The sequence below is a fragment of the Schistocerca nitens genome, chromosome 1, assembly GCF_023898315.1.
Source record: "Schistocerca nitens isolate TAMUIC-IGC-003100 chromosome 1, iqSchNite1.1, whole genome shotgun sequence".
NCBI lineage: Eukaryota > Metazoa > Arthropoda > Insecta > Orthoptera > Acrididae > Schistocerca > Schistocerca nitens.
In genome coordinates, this window is record NC_064614.1 from 88012124 (window position 1) to 88029622 (window position 17499).

The 17499-nt window shown below is 42.7% G+C and overlaps 1 pseudogene; it reads left to right on the plus strand.

Moving 5' to 3' along the window:
• Nucleotides 1–16774: 16774 nt before the first annotated feature.
• LOC126212623 (5S ribosomal RNA) lies at nucleotides 16775–16892 on the plus strand (annotated as a pseudogene).
• Nucleotides 16893–17499: the final 607 nt, after the last annotated feature.

Consider the following 17499-nt stretch of genomic DNA (forward strand, 5'->3'; position numbering starts at 1 on the left):
TGGAACGTACGATGTTTATGCAGGATGGCGCTCCACCCCATATTGCTAGACGTGTGAAAGATCTCTTGCGCGCGTCGTTTGGTGATGATCGTGTGCTCAGCCGCCACTTTCGTCATGCTTGGCCTCCCAGGTCCCCAGACCTCAGTCCGTGCGATTATTGGCTTTGGGGTTACCTGAAGTCGCAAGTGTATCGTGATCGACCGACATCTCTAGGGATGCTGAAAGACAACATCCGACGCGAATGCCTCACCATAACTCCGCGACATGCTTTACAGTGCTGTTCAAAACATTATTCCTCGACTACAGTTATTGTTGAGGAATGATGGTGGACATATTGAGCATTTCCGGTACAGAATATCATCTTTGCTTTGTCTTACTTTGTTATGCTAATTATTGCTATTCTGATCAGATGAAGCGCCATCTGTCGGACATTTTTTTAACTTTTGTATTTTTTGGTTCTAATAAAACCCCATGTCATTCCAAGCATATGTGTCAATTTATACCTCTCTATCTACATGATTCCGTGATTTATTCGGTTTTCAAATTTATACTGACTTTTTGATCACCCGGTATATTTTATCGCTGTACTTACAATTAAATATTACGATCGCGGACTCAATTGGATGGCATTCAGCAATGAGCGAAGTATACTGGACGTAGTCAGACCCTTTGCACATGTCCGAACACACACACACACATACACTCCTGGAAATTGAAATAAGAACACCATGAATTCATTGTCCCAGGAAGGGGAAACTTTATTGACACATTCCTGGGGTCAGATACATCACATGATCACACTGACAGAACCACAGGCACATAGACACAGGCAACAGAGCATGCACAATGTCGGCACTAGTACAGTGTATATCCACCTTTCGCAGCAATGCAGGCTGCTATTCTCCCATGGAGACGATCGTAGAGATGCTGGATGTAGTCCTGTGGAACGGCTTGCCATGCCGTTTCCACCTGGCGCCTCAGTTGGACCAGCGTTCGTGCTGGACGTGCAGACCGCGTGAGACGACGCTTCATCCAGTCCCAAACATGCTCAATGGGGGACAGATCCGGAGATCTTGCTGGCCAGGGTAGTTGACTTACACCTTCTAGAGCACGTTGGGTGGCACGGGATACATGCGGACGTGCATTGTCCTGTTGGAACAGCAAGTTCCCTTGCCGGTCTAGGAATGGTAGAACGATGGGTTCGATGACGGTTTGGATGTACCGTGCACTATTCAGTGTCCCCTCGACGATCACCAGTGGTGTACGGCCAGTGTAGGAGATCGCTCCCCACACCATGATGCCGGGTGTTGGCCCTGTGTGCCTCGGTCGTATGCAGTCCTGATTGTGGCGCTCACCTGCACGGCGCCAAACACGCATACGACCATCATTGGCACCAAGGCAGAAGCGACTCTCATCGCTGAAGACGACACGTCTCCATTCGTCCCTCCATTCACGCCTGTCGCGACACCACTGGAGGCGGGCTGCACGATGTTGGGGCGTGAGCGGAAGACGGCCTAACGGTGTGCGGGACCGTAGCCCAGCTTCATGGAGGCGGTTGCGAATGGTCCTCGCCGATACCCCAGGAGCAACAGTGTCCCTAATTTGCTGGGAAGTGGCGGTGCGGTCCCCTACGGCACTGCGTAGGATCCTACGGTGTTGGCGTGCAACCGTGCGTCGCTGCGGTCCGGTCCCAGATCGACTTGCACGTGCACCTTCCGCCGACCACTGGCGACGACATCGATGTACTGTGGAGACCTCACGCCCCACGTGTTGAGCAATTCGGCGGTACGTCCACCCGGCCTCCCGCATGCCCACTATACGCCCTCGCTCAAAGTCCGTCAACTGCACATACGGTTCACGTCCACGCTGTCGCGGCATGCTACCAGTGTTAAAGACTGCGATGGAGCTCCGTATGCCACGGCAAACTGGCTGACACTGACGGCGGCGGTGCACAAATGCTGCACAGCTAGCGCCATTCGACGGCCAACACCGCGGTTCCTGGTGTGTCCGCTGTGCCGTGCGTGTGATCATTGCTTGTACAGCCCTCTCGCAGTGTCCGGAGCAAGTATGGTGGGTCTGACACACCGGTGTCAATGTGTTCTTTTTTCCATTTCCAGGAGTGTACTTTATAAGCCCAATGCTCAAGGTGAACCTATCTAGCATCCCCTATTACTAAATGTAATACTCCCCCAATAAGTGATTGCTGGTGATACGAAATATACTGACAGAGAATCAGCGATGGATAGACTTGTCAAACAATACTGAGAGAAAATCAGAGATGGGTGAACATGTTTCATAATTATTTCCTGCGAGTGCTACCACTGTGTCTTAGAAAGAAGGGGCCTAATCGTGTTACAAACAGCTATATGTTAAAAAACACGATCGCAGTGACTGTAATACTGTCATAAACAGTCTTGGTTCTACAGGTGCAGACAAGTGCCCATGTTAAAAGATATACTGGCATTATAAATGGAGGTATGGCATTACCTCCAAATAGTTTTTCCAGACAAATTCCACAACACTGAATATCGATGGTGATCGCCGGAATGGATATTATCAGACCAACAGTGCGGTTCCACGTCACCGACGGTCCAACCTCGTAATAAAATTACAGAATTTAGAAAGTGATTCGGCTAAGGAGCGTCGTATGAAACCGGTATTTGCAACTTCCTCATGCCAACGCTAGATATTTCTCCACTATTTGTAACGCATTCTGTGTCAATGCCCTGTCAGAGGTTCTGTGACATATCCACAGGGTATAGGCGAAGATTGATTGAGAAGGATCACAGATAGTAGATGGTGTGCTGATTGATGTCGTAAGAAATGTACACAGGCTTTTCAGATCTCTAGTGTTATGCTATCTGCTAGAAATGCTGTCTGGGATTTGGAATCAAGTCTCTTTATTCAACCACATACCTGCGTTGGACTCTATGGAGGAGTCCTTTAATGATAACAGCCGCTAGTGAATAACATTTCTGGCACTCTCATATCTCGAAACGAGTCACCTTTATTGAACCTATCCGCTAATTCCAACGTGGTTTTAGGTAGTCCCTATGCATCTTGCAACTGCTCCTCAGACTCTGCGCTACCATCCCTGCATCTTTGCGCATGTGATCATTCCAATTTAAGTCGGAACTGAGTAGTAGTCAGAGACAGCTATATCTACCACCTTCTGCAATCCGTGTAGAAACAAGCTGAGTTAGTGGGACAGTACTGTGTTTTGACCATTCGATGGAAACGGGAACATGATGTCATAGCTCTGCCAACTGTACACGTTGTGTAAGGTCAGCACCAAATGAAGCCCGCTCCGGCAACACGAGGTAGTATAAAAGGCAGAATGGGAACTGGGCGAAGGACGAGGATTTTGCTACTGCATTGTGATGCTTCTCGGAACTACACAGATACTGCAGTCCGAAGCAGACTCGCATCTCTCAGGGCTCATTCACCTCTATCACACCAACTCTATCATCGTTATTCTGTACCACACAACAGAGAAAAATTACGAACTATGAAAGCACCACTGACTTCATCCGATAGAGAACACAATACGATTTTTACCGCATCTCTCTCCTCCCATATGTAAAAAACAAATACCGCATGCGTGGTTGAACTGAACACATGTGACAATACTACAGGGCTATTACAAATGATTGAAGCGATTTCATAAATTCACTGTAGCTGCATTCATTGACATATGGTCACGACACACTACAGATACGTAGAAAAACTCATCAAGTTTTGTTCGACTGAAGCCGCACTTCAGGTTTCTGCCGCCAGAGCGCTCGAGAGCGCAGTGAGACAAAATAGCGACAAGAGCCGAGAAAGCGTATGTCGTGCTTGAAATGCACTCACATCAGTCAGTCATAACAGTGCAACGACACTTCAGGACGAAGTTCAACAAAGATCCACCAATTGCTAACTCCATTCGGCGATGGTATGCGCAGTTTAAAGCTTCTGGATGCCTCTGTAACGGGAAATCAACGGGTCGGCCTGCAGTGAGCGAAGAAACGGTTGAACGCGTGCGGGCAAGTTTCACGCGTAGCCCGCGGAAGTCGACGAATAAAGCAAGCAGGGAGCTAAACGTACCACAGCCGACGGTTTGGAAAATCTTACGGAAAAGGCTAAAGCAGAAGCCTTACCGTTTACAATTGCTACAAGCCCTGACACCTGATGACAAAGTCAAACGCTTTGAATTTTCGGCGCGGTTGCAACAGCTCATGGAAGAGGATGCGTTCAGTGCGAAACTTGTTTTCAGTGATGAAGCAACATTTTTTCTTAATGGTGAAGTGAACAGACACAATGTGCGAATCTGGGCGGTAGAGAATCCTCACGCATTCGTGCAGCAAATTCGCAATTCACCAAAAGTTAACGTGTTTTGTGCAATCTCACGGTTTAAAGTTTACGGCCCCATTTTCTTCTGTGAAAAACAGGACACGTGTATCTGGACATGCTGGAAAATTGGCTCATGCCACAACTGGAGACCGACAGCGCCGACTTCATCTTTCACAACAGGATGGTGCTCCACCGCACTTCCGTCATGATATTCGGCATTTCTTAAACAGGAGATTAGAAAACCGATGGATCGGTCGTGGTGGAGATCATGATCAGCAGTTCATGTCATGGCCTCCACGCTCTCCCGACTTAACCCCATGCGATTTCTTTCTCAGGGGTTATGTGAAAGATTCACTGTTTAAACCTCCTCTACCAAGAAACGTGCCAGAACTGCGAGCTCGCATCAACGATGCTTTCGAACTCATTGATGGGGACATGCTGCGCCGAGTGTGGGAGGAACTTGATTATCGGCTTGATGTCTGCCGAATCAGTAAAGGGGCACATATCGAACATTTGTGAATGCCTAAAAAAACTTTTTGAGTTTTTGTATGTGTGTGCAAAGCATTGTGAAAATATCTCAAATAATAAAGTTATTGTAGAGCTGTGAAATCGCTTCAATCATTTCTAATAACCCTGTATTAAATATACAGGTATTGACCCACTGCACAGACCAGTTTAAAGTTTCATCACATGTAGTGTAGGGGTATTACCATATCCCACAGACTATACTGTAACTGTGGCCTGTCTCGTTGTTTGAAACATTGCTTTTTTTCTACTGTAACACGCTTTGTACACTGCCATACAATTCGGTTTTCCACTACGATTCTAAACTGACATTAACACGTTCTGATCCATTTCCTCTCAATGGGAAGTAGACGTAGCATGGTGTACATCATGTTGTTACTGCTGCTACCATAACACACCACACACACACTGGATGATTTTAAATAAAAGACAGCTACAACATAAGGAAACTGGAATAGTTTGCCGGCGTTATGGAGCGTTTTCAAACTGCTGTCCGAAGGTGATTGATGACCTCTACATTTAAACTCATCTGTCACAGTGATGGAATAGCTAATGGCTCTCTGTTCCATTTCGACTGATTCCTCACACTGCAGTCATGTATGTGATCACTGTTTCGGTGCTAGCCATCCCCAGAAGGTGCGGCCCCTCCACCAAAACTCTTTCTCCATCTCAAACAAACGATGTCAGTCAAGCATTATGTGGTCACCAACAACGTACCAGTGGACAGATGGGATGGGAAAGACACCATCGATGTACTGTAATAATAAGCATCACGGTTGATAGTGTGAACAATTTTAGCTATTTTACAGTAATTTCAACGCCGAGCAATGAAGCGACAGCAAGTTTCCCAATTTCAGTATCATCGCTTAATTCCCATTCTCTACTTTGCGAATGCAGATAGATGACTGTGCAGTATGTCCATTCACTGTTAATTCTCAAACATATACATCATCAGAGTATACCAGACAGCGCTCTACATATTTCTAGCACCTCGATTATAGTTCATAATCTACGATCTATCTCTATGCGGATGGGTGTCACAGAGGATTCTGACAGTCTTAGGGTAAAATTAGAGACTGAACTCCCACCTCGCACTGTCTTCGACCTACCCACCCTGCAGCACCGTTACCAATTTAATTTGCAGCTGACCGTAAGTAGACCGCTACATTCTACATCTTATGAATGAATGGTCATTGCTGAGACCTCGCCCATCCAAGTGCACAAGATTTCTCCAAATGCTCCCATGTAGAGGAGGTTAGCACCCCTTGTCGGTGTATGGTAACAGGTTTGAACGTTTTGTAATACCAGACGATTAAGAAGAACAAGAAACGGATGATTTTTATGCTTGATGGAGCTCCAGATGGATGGAGTTCCAAGCATTCTACGTAAATCAACTAAGCTATCAATTTTAAAGTGTTGTTCTAGTGTCTAGGATCAGCACTCCTAGGGCTACACGGTTCTGCACTTAAAACAGGCTATAATGTTAAATCGCTTCAGTTTCTGACCTATCAGTCGCGTGGAATGCAGCACTGTTAATATCTCACTGTAAGAATTGTATTTCCAGCGCATGAGATAATCCTTCTTGCAGGTTTCTCTACGATAAACTATGGCAACAAACTGTAAAATGAAAAAACACTACGTCCTTAAAACAGCGGCTCTATGAGATACAAGCGCAATACAGCTTTCCAGAGATGTATAGCGTCCACTGCTCACATACAATCACGGTTCAGATATTATACTATGTCCAAATCAATCCTATATAAAACTATTCGCCTAAATATTATGATACACACATATTTGAAACCGTCATGTCAAGCCCATCATGTTACACTAAAATTTAACATAGGGTTCCATTAAAAAAAAAAAACAAAGATGGCCTCATATCTCTGTAATAAAAAATAGCACAAACATGAAATGTGATGTATTCAAGTAGCCCCTGTCCCTGCAATTCACTGTCCAGACGGCATCTTTGTATCTATTACGGTTGGGGAGATACAGGGGGTGTTATGACTTAGCTGCCTCACCTAGTATAGTGTAATTTCCAACGGACAAGGGACCGGTACGAACGGTGATTCGATCTGCTCCCCAGGAAGTACCACTGAGGTCACGTAGGACATGGAGCGTACATACAGCGGGCTGCCAGGTAAGACAAGTGGGAGGACCAAGAAAGTTTCCTATCGTGCATGAGCCCCAGGAATTTCGTAGATTAAACGAATGGAAGAGCAACAAGCCCAAGATGTAAAGACGGCGGAGGAAACCAATTGTGCCTCCAGAAATTCATTCAAAGGGTTTTGTCAGTGGAAAAAGAAAGCCATTGTCAATGCTCCATGAGTAAAGACGATCGAGACATCGCTGAAGACGCCGCCAATGAGACAAGTCCGTGGAGAACTGCAATAGATGGCAAAAACGTCAGTGAAAAGGGACCCGGAGACGCCTGGCGGAAGACAGGCCATTATAGGGTTTAAACATCTATTGGTACTGCGATCGTCTAATGATTTTATTGTTATATCTTACAGGTCCCCCCATGAACCATGGACGTTGCCGTTGGTGGGGAGGCTTGCGTGCCTCAGCGATACAGATGGCCGTACCGTAGGTGCAACCACAACGGAGGGTTATCTGTTGAGAGGCCAGACAAACATGTGGTTCCTGAAGAGGGGCAGCAGCCTTTTCAGTAGTTGCAAGGGCAACAGTCTGGTAACAATAACCAAAACGGCCTTGCTGTGCTGGTACTGCGAACGGCTGAAGACCACAACAACAAACAACATCTAACAGGTGGCGTGATTATCCAGTTGTGGTAGCTGTACCGCCATACCTCGATCGTTAACGTTGTTGTAGAGGAGATTTTTTGTTGGCTAAGGCCTTCTTGTTCTGTTCACTAGTTTTTGTACTTCTGGCAAAGTAGACCAGATAGAACGAGCAATGCAAATGTTAAACATAACACTAAAGTGACTAATCGTGAATACTTGGAGGAAATAGAAATTTATATGCAGACATTTAACTAGTAATGAACATATTAAACGAACAAACAGATCGTAAACAGAAACACTATACTGCAAATGTTATTAATATCTTGAATGCAGATAACGGACAAACGTACACAGCCAACAATATTCTACAAGTAAAGATAAAATTGACAACAAGGATCAAATCACTAATGCATAGAAACTCGTAGATTAATAAATTAAAACAAAACCGTATGTCACTGCTGATGTCCTGTCGAGTACAGCTGCCAAAAGTACCAAAACTAATAAACAGAACAAAAAGGCCATCGTCAGCAAAATACCTCGTCCACAACAACATTGATAATCGAGATGTGACAGTATACATGTGAAATGTCCCCTTAGAAAAATTTATGAATTACTGTGCTGATAAACCTCTTACGTTATTTGATCTTCAAACAGCTGAACAGAACTGAACGTACTCAGACATTTCTCTCTTTACTTATTCTGATCAACACTAAACTGACACACAATATTTTTGGCGCAACGCAATCTGGCATTCAAAAATCCCTACAAAAGAATGGCCCTGTCTAACAATAACCTATCCCTTTCATGAATCACTTACCTCACAAAAATCTTCGTTACTCGAACTACTGCAATACAGCGAGCGCCACTACTGCCAGCTAAATAAAAGACTAACTACTGAAGGCACTGACTACTGATAGGCATAGTTAGCAAATGAAAGATTTTGATAAAGAACAAACAATGTATTTACCTTAATAGTGTTCAAAAGTCATAATATATATATATATATCATAATATATATATCATGACATCCAGTCTTACAAATTTACTCTCTCTGATGGACACACGTCCAGATCATCCGGTCTAAAAACTCCGCATCTCACTCCCCACATCCACCACTGCTGGCGGCTCACCTCCCAACTGCGCAACGCTATGCGCTGTTCACAGCCAACTGCCCAACACTACAATAGTAAATTCCAACAAAGCAAACCAGCCACAGACTGCACACAGCACAGCCAGTGATTTTCATATAGAGCGCTACGTGGCGTTACCAATATAAAAACCTAAACAACCTACTTACACATGCCGCAATCATGTAATCACGCCACCTATATGACATAATAATCAATTAATTAGACGGTGACAGCACCAATTGATGTTTTACGGACGTAAGTACTACTCTATAGTCACCAAACACTGCCAATAGCTACCCGCAAGAATATAATCAACATTTTACGAAATGAGGTGTTATTCGTAGGCAGCTAGAAAATGACACTGTAGTCGAAATAGGCCTATCACAAGCCAATAAAGCACTAAATACTTTAAAGATGGCAGCGATTTGGATTTCTTTAATTATAGTGGATTAAAAAGTTACACAAAAGATAAACTTATAGAAGGGAATATTTACTATGTAATTGACCTACTTCCATGTGGCCATGGTAATACAAAAAATAAAGAGCAAAACAGTTGTGAGTAAGCAGACAGAGTGCTGTAGCAGTTACATGAATAAGTTTACTTGCGTAAGCGTAAAATCAAGTGCAGCTAAATACTGTGTACGTGTGCGTATAGCATGAAAATGAGCGTTATAGAACTGATTTGCTATGGATACCACGAGGCACAGCACTGTTCATCAACTTTTCGTTATGGATACAGCCAACCGATGTATTCTCCGCAAAACCTACCTTCATTATACAGTAGTCTTAAATGAAGTGTGGCAGATGTCCGAACGACAGGGTGTTGACGTACAAGTGCATGTCTTAAAACTTTGAAATACTGGTTAGTAATCTAATGTAAACCGACGTAGGTCATGCTAAGAGTTGTAATTTTTTATACTATCACCTGATTATGCACTTATCGTATTATTTAGCGTTCATAATGGCTAGTTATTAGCCTAAATCTAGATTTGCTGTAATAAAGCCTGAAAGGAAAGGACGACTGATTGGTGTTCTCTATCGTTCTGAGAGTCATATCACAGTCATTGAGAGCATTCCACATTCTTAATGGAAGGTAGTTTGATGAACTAAATTTCCGTCGTTTCCGCCAGGACCAGCTGCACTTGGCCAAGATAATGCTCCTCTAACGGCCCCTTCCGGTGATGAGCCTGCTGTGGCTCGAAAACTAGTTAATGGTACAGAAAATTAATCTTATCAAAAACTAAAAAAAAAAAAGGAAGCGACTGGTTCTATATCTGTACCCAAATAAATCGCCAACTGTATAGACTTCTCAAGATTTGCGATATGATACGGTAATGTTTCAAATAATTCATACTTCACTACTGACGATGAACGGCAGTACAGTATCAAGATGCAGGAACTGCATCGTTATACCTCCTTTAACAGGTATGGTGTGTAGTGAACTGCAACCCGCAACGTGCTGAAGCTGTATTGTGTTTCCTGTCAGGGTGAAGAGCCAAATTTTAGCACAAGTGTATTGGAAAATAATCTAAAAGTTTACACCTGAAATTAATTTTTATTGTCTATGGTGGCCCATAAGCATACATCTACGGTTATGTCGCAACCGGCTCGTCTGCGGAACCATGTTTTCTGGATCATAATTCGTTTGTTGTCGTATATTTTCCCCTGTGTCAGCATTTGCTATGAATTATGCCCAGCCTGTACATTTCTAGCAACAATAAAAAAAAAGCGAATGTGAGACCCATAAGCCGGCCGCTGTGGCCGAGCGGTTCCAGGCGCTTGAGTCCGGAACCGCGCTGCTACTACGGTCATAGGTTCGAATCCTGCCTCGGGAATGGATGTGTGTGATGTCCTTAGGTTAGTTAGGTTTAAGTAGTTTTAAGTCTAGGGGACTAATGACGTCAGCTGTTAACTGCCGTAGTGCCTACAAGGGAACCTCCCCATCGCACCCCCCTCAGATTTAGTTATAAGTTGGCACAGTGGATAGGCCTTGATAAACTGAACACAGATCAATTGAGAAAACAGGAAGAAGTTGTGTGGAACTGTGAAAAAATAAGCAAAATATACAAACTGAGTAGTCCACGGGTCACACAGGTAACATCATGGATAAATTGAGCTCAGGAACGTCGTGGTCCCGTGGTAGCGAGAGCAGCTGCTGAACGAGAGGTCCTTGGTTCAAGTCTTCCCTCGAGTGAAAATTTTATTTTCTTCATTTTTGCATAGTTATTATCTGTCCGTTCGTTCATTGACGTCTCTGTTCACTGTAATCAGTTTAGTGTCTGTGCTTTGCAACCGCACCGCAAAACCGTGCGATTAGTAGACGAAAGGACGTGCCTCTCCAATGGGAACCGAAAACATTTGACCGCAAGGTCATAGGTCAACCGATTCCTCCACAGGAAAACACATCTGATATATTCTATACGACACTGGTGACGGCATGTGCGTCACATGACAGGAATATGTTGTCGACCCACCTAACTTGTACACTTGGCGAATGGGTAAAAAGATTCTTCTACCTTGCCCGATTTAGGTTTTCTTGTAGATGTGATAATCACTCCCAAAAAAGTGATGAAAACATAAGAGTTTGTCACATAAACTGAAAATAAAAAATCAAACTTTTCACTCGATGTAATATTTGAACTAAGGACCTTTCATTCCGCAGCTGCTCACGTTACCACGAGACCACGGCGCTCCTGCACTTCCAGTGTCCTTGATGTTGCCTATCTTCCCATGAACTACTCAGTTTGTATATTTTGCTTATTTTTTCACAGTTCCACACAACTTCTTCCTGTTTTCTCAATTGATCTGTGTTCAGTTTTTCAAGGCCTATCCACTGTGCCAACTTATAACTAAATCTGAGGGGGGTGCGATGGGGAGGTTCCCTTGTTAGAGCCGTTTGAACCATTTGATACCCATACTACCAACAAAGAACTGCGCGTCGCCTCTGTTTGAAAGTTTGAAAGAAAACGATACGAGAATCTCGCGTACCAACAGAGTTGCCACTTTACAACGTTCTACAATGATTTGCATAAATTTTCCAGCTATGTCAATCCAGTCTCATTTATTCTGGATCGCGAAGCTGAAATAGAACGTTGTATTATTTTTGTGGCTGATAGGTAGCGTGCATTTTAATGAACATGGACCTACACTCGGCCGTGACGCATTGAGGAAGGCGTCTCTTAGTGCAAACAACACATCCGGGCGACAGACCATAGGTCGCGCTGGCCAAAGGACGAACAGTCTCCTCTGTGCTTCCGAGAGCGATAGGACCGCGGCCCGCCTGTCATGGTTGAGGGAAAAATGAAGAACACGACGCAGGGTATGTACCCCATTTAACGCAAAGCAATTCGTGATGCTCTTCATTAACAATGCACTGGTATCCAGTCTGTAAGATATCTTTTGTATTGGGAAACTTGACTGTTGCTGTTATTGGCCTGTTCACTCGCTAAACATTTAGTATCAGTGTTTGCTTTAGAGTAGCATTTATTTTAATTCTGCCGCGTATAATGCTTTCCGGTAAAACAACCATATCGTATTGTCGTAATTATGCATTACGAGACACTGCTTTTTTGTTGTAGTGACTCCATGTCATGTTGTAGATCTTTTGCAGTTTGAATATTCTTATACAGGTTATTTCAGAAGTGATGGTCAATTTTCTGGGATATGACAGGAATGATCAATTGAAAGAAAAAAGTCGAGTAAACATGGGCTCTGAAACACATACCTTAAGAACTATGTGCAATTCTTCATCTCCGACACTGTGAAACATATCTCTTCTGCTGCAAGCTCTTTGCTTTCCACATTTTGGGAAGTGGTAATATGGACCGAAGCAAGAAAATCATGTCCAGTAAACAAGTGCTCTGAAATGCATACCTTAAAAGTTATGAGCACTTGTCATTAGAAGAGTTGTGTTTCAAAGTAGCGAATATGAACAAGTGCTCATAGCATTTTACAGCATGTGTTTACTGGACATTTTTTCTTGTTTTGGTCCATATTATAGTTCCCAACATATAGGAAGCAAAGAGCTTGCAATAGAAAGAATTTGTTTCGCAATATCGAAAATCAAGAATTGCTCATAGCTCTTAAGATGAGCGGTTTAGAGCCCGTGTTTACTTAACTTTTTTTGTTTGTAATGATCATTCCTGTCATATCCTTGAATATCGACCATCACGTCTGAAACACCCTGTATACAGTTTCACATCCTGTTCCTCTTTTCTTTTCTTCCCAAAACTTTTTCATTAATTCACTGTGTTTTTCCTTCCTTCCTTCCATATTTTCCCCTGTTGCTTCTTTTCCTGGGATTTTTTCAGTTTTCTTATTATCTGATCTTAGTTCTGATTTGTTTTCTGTCCTTAACTTCGTCTTGTGAGATTTCCCGTCGTTCCAGATTCTTTTGTTGGTTTCACTCAACTCTTCTTTGATTTACTTGCATTAATAATGTTCAAAATTGTAGTTAGTTAGTCTGTTTTCATCCATCCACCATGGGTGTCCGTAGAACTGTAGCTGTTTTTTTTCTAATTTCATCGATTCTGTCTGTGTTTTCGTAGAGTTCCTTTGTAGTACTGACTGTGTTTTCGTAGAGTTCCTTTGTAGTACTGACCCAAGTTCCGTCTCGGAGAACAGCCTCATGCTAAGAATTTTCCCTTCTTTTTCCTCGACGTCATGCTTTTTTGTCATGTGGTTTCTGTTGCGTATAACACCTCTGGTGAAACAAAAGTCTTGTGACGTAATTTTGCATTAAAAGATATTGCTCTTTTGTTGTAGTGATTCCATGTCAGTTTCTACGCCTTTTGTAGTTCGAATATGCTTTCTGCGTTGGAGGTTGTATCCAGTCCTGTGGTTTGGATAGTTTCTCATATACTCTTGACTTGAGTGACCTGCGAGAGTTTCCCTGGTTGTGTTTTCAGTGGGATTTTTCCTCTTGATTTGGTGTCGGTATGTTGAGATTTTTCATACGAAATTTGGAGTCTAGTTTTTCAGCTTTGATACAGTTTGTGTAGTACTAGTTTGCCTTCATCTTTGTTGTTCGTTAATGTAGCCAATTCATCTGCAAAGGCCAAGCATTTCACAGTCTTTCTTTTTCCTTTCTCCTTTCCATTTTGTACTTGTTTCCCACATTCTCTGGTTACTTGTTTCCAATAAGACGTTGAACAAGAATGACCGATGAGTCAACTCTTTGTTGGACTCCTGTGTAAATTTCGAATAAATTTGAGATTTTTTCCCCATGAAATTCACTTTTGAGGTGATTCCCTACATTTTTTCCTGGATTATGGTCCTGGTCTTTCTATTAGTTCCTGCTTGTTCTAGACCATTAAACACGGTTTGTCTGTCAACAAAATTGTGAAATCCACAAATGTGACAGTAGTGTTCGGGTATCATATGAATCCCGCCTGATTCTCGGTAATGTGTGGGTCCGCTTGCTGCAACGCTTTAGAGAGAATTTTATAATTTACTGGAAGGAGTGAGGTTACCATATAATTGTAAGGGTCTGTATTGTCTTATTTCTTATGAAATTGGTGTATCAATGTCCTTTTCCATTGTTTTGGGACTTTCTCTATTTTGCAGACATCTGATATTCTATGAATTTTTGTATATGGTGTAAACAATAACTGTTCACAACGTACTGAAACAGTTTACAGGAAGTCGAAACAAACAATTTGATATAGGACACTTGTGATCTGTCAAGTCGGGAACATACCCCAAATTGGCCTACAAAAGCCAATTATCCTACAGGGGATCCAGCCCCCACACGAACCGCTCCCCCCCCCCCCTCCTGGTTAGCATTTTTAGTAACTTATTCACGACAGTACCTCCTACCACTGTACAAAAGTTGGTGGACATGCGAATTATTTCCCACATTCGACCATTTTTGTCGTCATTGACTGAGCTATTATGCCACGGCTATTTCTTTAACGTTATTAATTTAAACTTTACCGTGAGTAATGAAATAAAACAGACCTTAGTCAACGTTATGCAAAATCTGAATACGTTTACAATTCGACCCGAGCTTAACGCTTACAAGCGTACTAATTTCGTAGTGAAAATGAAATGATTTTTTTTTTTTTTTTCGCATGGCATTATTGGTTGAGAGACCCAGCCTTGCGTGGAACGACCGCGTGGTGCAAGTCTTCTATTCGTATTAAGCTGGACTATGCGGCGAACTGACTGATTTGCTTCAATTACGATGAGAAAAATATCTTTTGAAAATATTTAATACTAGTTTTCTGTTTTCGGTAACACTCCATTGGCTAAAAAGTATCGCAGCTTCGCTCGTTCGCACATGAACCGGTTTGGATTCTTACTACCGTGAAGTTATAGTCTCTACACAATAGCGACAAAATATTTTCTTGGAGTAACTGGTTGAGCGAGCGTAATGTTGTCCTCTCACCGCATACTGATATTCTTTTTTGTTAATTTTATTGCCTTCAGAGGTTGTAAATTCGTTATTTAAATCTTCTAAGTACGATGTAATTCCGTTTATAGAGAGAGAAGAGATCGTAAAACCACTTCCCATTAATGCTTAAGTTCGAAACAGCTCGCTTGTGAAAAACAATAACCTGTCGAATCTAAGATCGATAATTTACAGCTGCCATTTGACTATTAGTCTCTTAATTTTTTCCGTAAAAATATTTCTTGTAGATGTGATTTGATAAATCTATTATGATCTGTATAAAATAATTCTAATTAGCCTTTATTATTTCTATTTTCCTAACCACCTTTAGAGATATTTACAACACTGAGTAAACTTTGATTCACGGTCCAGAGACGCTACTCTTCACAGCTATTCTTCATATTTCACGTAACTGTTTTGTGAATGACTTCTCCAAATCAATCAGCATTAAAACTCGTCTTGCAATTCAGACCAGTACATTTTCTTTTAAATAAACTGCTTGCACGCTTGTCCATTGTAATAAAATTTACGTAAACTAAATAATATTTTCCTTAATGAAGAACTAAGTCGCTGACGTACTCTACAGTTCAAGACACGTACACAACGCCAAGATACTGTCCTCCTTTCATTGTGCATACCGTGACAGATGTTAGAGCTAATAAGACATTAAAGAAACAGATATAATATTCCGTATTTTTTATTCAAGTTTTGTCGACAAAATACGGAGTCTCTCTTGACAATGCAATCCAGGAAATTTTGCTGGCGACGCCTCAGGCTTTACTCCTTCAGCGACCCGCACTGCTGCACGCCGCGTTAGTTGGTCATGAACTTGCTTGTTCATCAAACAGGGAAAGGAAAAAAAAAATTTTCAGCATTTTTAATACAGTTAATCAGGACACACCCTGCTATCTAACAGTTAATATTTCTTGCTTACATGACGTCGCTTAAGCGGGAAAATAAAACGGTGCTACGTATTACAATCTGAAGCACTGCAGCTGACAAACAAAACGATTTAACTGTTACTTTCATGCTGTTAAAATTCAACAAACTGGGAGGTGAAATTTACACAAACATCAGTGGCGTAAATAACCCAGTCAATGAAGCCCACAAAGGGCTGAACATGACAAATCACTCGTATAGTCGCAAAGTTTTGTGCTGTAGTTGGAGGGAGTGTCATAAAGAACATTCTGAAAATCCTGACTGGTGGTGGAGGGGGGATTGAGTGTCGGCTTAGGGGTGCATTTGAAGATTACTTTTCCACATTTTTCTTGAATAAATCGAAAACCGCGCGCTCTAACGAAAACGCATCCTGTTACAAAATTACACTACATTAAATTTTCTTCTAAAAACGTCCTATTCTTTTTTCTCTAGGAATAATAGTTAGCGCGAAGAGAGCGAGAGAATATTGGAAAACGTCGCTCGATGCACATGCTTTGTAGCTTAGTTGGTTTTTGTAGGCCAATTTGAGGAAGTTTCCCGATTCGGTAGACCAAAATCGTACTATATTAAATTATTTGTCTCCGCGTCCTTTACACAACTGTGGTACGTTGTAAATAGTTATCATTTGATGCTAAGAGCCGCCAGGCGCGTTTTTTCTAGTGTTTCGGCAGACGTTTGCAATTTCTTTTTTGGTACGTGTAGCTGGGGTTGCCAACGGCCTTGTCGCAATGGTAACACCGGTTCCCGTCAGAGCACCGAAGTTAAGCGCTGTCGGGCTGGGCTAGCACTTGGATGGGTGACCATCCTGTCTGCCGAGTGCTGTTGGCAGGCGGGGTGCACTCGGCCCTTGTGAGGCAAAGTGAGGAGCTACCTGATTGAAAAGTGAGGCTCCGGTCTCGCAAAACTGACATACGGCTAGGAGAGCGGTGTGCTGACCACATGCACCTCCAGATCCTCATCCAGTGATGCCTGTGGTCTGAGGATGACGCGGCGGCCGGTCGGCACCAGTGGGCCTTTCAAGGCCTGCTCGGAGGGAGAGTAGCCGGAGTGAGCCCGAACAACCCAGTGTGGACGAAACGCGTCGGTTTGTCTCCCGTTACAAACAAAATGGTTTTTAAAGTGGAATTTTACGTGCCTTTTCGATAGAGTGCCCCCAATTTCATATTCGTTATATCGGTGTTTGTGAACAGAAACAGTAAAACGCGAAGAATAACTAATATCACCCTGGCCCACGTCGATTACAATCGCCATAGCAACAGGACAATATACACATAACGGACGTGTAAACAGTTTTACTCCTTTTCCTCGTTAAATATCCGTTCATGTTCATTGATTCTGCTTTCTCTGTCTGTCAATGTTTTTTTAATCAGATGTGATAGCCAATTAGCGCAGGCGTTTTTACCACGTTCGCCTCTATATTGATACTACGTAAACA